We start from the raw sequence: 3,598 nt of genomic DNA, 5'->3' as shown, positions 1-3,598 counted from the left end.
AAGACACAAGTGAATGGATTATAAAGATGTAAAGAAAATTTATTGCTTCTAGGGAATGAAAAACCTCTGATTGAAAGAATGGCAAAAATAAACATTTGTAAATATACAATAAGATTTTCTCTTATGTAATTTTAGAGTAGATTATTAAATTAAATTTGTTTTACTTATAGAAATGAATTACAATTTAAAACAAAAATTCCGCCTTATGGGATTTCTTAATTTGATGCATTATTTTATCTTATTTTATTTCATAATTATTAAACATTTATTTATATACAAAACAAATAAACTGACATTTAATCTGCTCATGTTTTGAATATTGAATTACTTCTTATATAGTACACAGATAAATACGTATTTCAATTTCCTAATCAAATTATGTTTCACTTTAATTACAAATGATATAGAAATAGATATATATTCTCTGTACATGTTTTACACGAATTTCACTTTAAATTCCAAAACTTTAAAATTATTCTATATATTTTGTGCAATATTTATACTCTGTTCACAAATCTGGTATAAATTTTAATACAAAAGGATGGAGATTGGTTTTATTTCATAGACCCCAAAATTAAATTATTTAAAAAGATTTTGTTGGGATAATATTTGCAAATCACACTTTAAAAATAAGCATCATATATGTTTCATTTTAACTGGATGAATGACAAGTAAACACTGGCTGAATGTTACACTTGAGTTGCTAGGATACCAGTCGTTTTGTGATGTCACAGCTACTCAGGTTGAGAACCATTTTGAAGGCCTAGCAGTTTATCTGTGCAGGCCTGCCAAAGCAGCATATGAAGCTGCAGTGGTCAAAATCATGCAGATTAGAAAAGGAGCTGTAGAAAAAGTTATTTGAGATGGCACATGTTTCTTCAGAAATTCAAGATGTGTCTCATAAAGATGGACCAAGTGGCTCAGGAAACTCCAGTAGATCTCTATTGTGTGATCAAACATTCTCTGGGGATTTGGACATGAGTTTTATGATTGAAGAAAATGCTTTCAGACTTTGTCTGAAGAATCCTTGATAAAAACACCATGTTACACATATTGTGTCTCTGAACCAGAAGAAGATAATGATTTTCGTTCTCTGACATTTCCAAGAAAACTCTGGAAAATAGATTGGAGTGACCAATTTAAATCCATCTCGTGGGGTGTTCATGGGGTCTTCCGTAGTGATTGATGAAGATGTCTTGAAGAAGGAAGTTTTGGAAAGAAAGGCCCCTTTCAGAATATTTGAAACTGGAAGCATGAAAAGTTTACTTAGACAGCTTAACTTTTATGGGTTTAGGAAAGTGAGGCAGAATTTTCAAATGTGTGCTTGTCTAGCTGACTTTCCAGCAGAAGAAAAAGAAGTGTCTGTATTAAGAAAGATATAAAAAATTTTAGTTACCTCTTGGTAACTTATATATAAAATTTTATTTTGCACATCAATCAATGGTAATATAAAAGTAAAGCAAGATTTTGAAAATTGTATTAAACTATTAAGTCTAAAATTCTTTATTTATTCTAAAAAATGAGGACAGTGACTTAAGTATTCAAGATTATGAGAAACTTTGCTTACAACTATGAATCATTCCAGAAATCCATATAAAGGTAATAAAGCTGCTTTTCAAAAGTGTCATTCACCGTTACCGCAAATGCTAACATTTAAATTTGATGACTATAATATTTAAATGTGTATTTTCCAAATAAGGAACTTCAAAATATTGTTAGCAATGTTCATATTTTGATGATATTATCCTTACATAGTAAACGTGGAATCAGGTTTTATACTTTAGGCTTATTGTAGTCTTGTATTTTGGTATAAATATTACTAAAATGTTTCTCCTTTGGTTGTAGCTGCACTTTTATCATAATCCAAATTTTAAACGAGGCTGTCCCCAGCTTTTAGTGAGAATAAAAAGAAAAGTTGGGATTAAAAATGCCTCTCTGGTGTCTTCATTGGCTGAAGACTTCAAAGAGCAGCACTTTAAAGCAGGGTATAATGTGGATAATAATAATTCTGGATTTGTGGCTGACACTATTGGAGAAAGTCCATGATTACCTTCTGCAAATTTCTAAAAAGAAAGCCCTCTACTTGCCACATAATTGGTGATACAACTACCCCGATCAGAGGTGATTTTTCTCCTCCATCATCAATGTCAGACCACCAGAACAAATTGCAGTGGGTCAACGAGCTATTCTAAATAAGTTGACCACTCTCCACTGGCACTCTCAAAGCAGTTACAATGAAACAAATGGCCGTGTTGTGAACTCCATTTAAACTACAACTTCTATTTCTCAGTAGAGTATCTTATCTCCCATACAGGGCAATTATTATGGACTGATGCTGGAGCCTTCTACTTTTCCAAATACATATCACAACATATCTGCAAATGAAGGTCGTTTTCCTAAACTTCAACCAGGGTGCAACCCACGCTTTCCAGTGCCAGTGATAGCTGATACATCAGCTAACTCTCTTTCAAGGCCAACTCATCAGCCATCTTCAGTTTATGAATGTCATCCTAATTACAACTGATCTACCAGAGAACTACCAGATTATGTAGGAAACAAAAATTATAAATGATGTTGGCAAATGTCGACAACTATCTGCTATTTTCTTATTTGAACAATAAACATAGATGTGTACCTGTATTTTCCTTAATATTTCTTAATAGAGTTAAGATTTAAACAGGAGACTAACTTGCCATTTAAAAAAAAGAGATATTTGATTGATAAAATCTTTTGATGGAACAATATGGGAGGAAATTTAAATAATTTCTTGTAAGGAAGAAGAAAAAAATGGAAGAATTTGGAAAAATAATAAAACATGGAGAGAGGGAAAAGTAATAAGTGGTTTTTGGTTCTTCCTGGAAAGTATTAAATGTGTTAAGTTAGGATAGTTTGGAACAGGAGATACATGCAGGAACCACCCACGGATCATGTTCTCTAATATGTCATCCCTGGAATCAAAAAGGTCACATGATGTAGTCTCAGATGGCACATTCAGCATGTGGTAGAATTTAAGTAGTAATTTATCTATGGTGTTCTTTGTGCTGTTCTCAAAGCATTCCAGTTGGTGCTTTCATTTCCTGCCCTCAACAGTCTACACTATATTTTCTAGTTAATAATTTATGTTGCTATTATCTTCCAGCCAAAGAAAAGCTTACGTTCTCAGGATGGCACTTAATGCATTTCCAACTCTAATCACACAAAATTAACTCAATTTAGTTTAGTCATTTCTTTATAAATCTGGCATCTGACTACCTTGGCATATCTTTATGTTTCACTGTATCTGGATATATATCCAGCCAAATGTTTCTCAACAATGTTAGCTCCAAACTCAACAGTTTTATTCCAGCTCATCCTTGGACGTTGGGTGTCCTCCTTTTACCTACTTAGACTATCCTCCTCTCAGCACAGAAACCACCTCCTCCAGATGTTTTATGTCTATCCCGCTTTCCTTGTCGGCCTTGGATACCAGCACAGTAAGCACAGCACATGCCACAGGATGCATTTTAGTATTTAGTGAATGAAAAATACATGTTGACTTTAAGCAAAATCTACTTTCCTGAAAGATCAAACTGTCATGGTTTTCAAACTATTTCGTTAT

At 32.9% G+C, this 3,598-nt stretch overlaps 1 long non-coding RNA gene across 1 annotated transcript; it reads left to right on the top strand.

The window, feature by feature from the left end:
* Positions 1 to 1,402: 1,402 nt before the first annotated feature.
* Positions 1,403 to 2,634, top strand: LOC140693252 (uncharacterized). Its single transcript, XR_012068976.1, has 2 exons — positions 1,403 to 1,599; positions 2,315 to 2,634. It is a non-coding gene; the product is annotated as an uncharacterized lncRNA (long non-coding RNA).
* The last annotated feature ends 964 nt before the right edge of the window (positions 2,635 to 3,598 follow it).

The sequence above is a fragment of the Vicugna pacos genome, unplaced genomic scaffold (assembly GCF_048564905.1).
Source record: "Vicugna pacos unplaced genomic scaffold, VicPac4 scaffold_19, whole genome shotgun sequence".
NCBI classification, from domain to species: domain Eukaryota; kingdom Metazoa; phylum Chordata; class Mammalia; order Artiodactyla; family Camelidae; genus Vicugna; species Vicugna pacos.
This window is presented reverse-complemented; position numbering and strand designations above follow the sequence as displayed.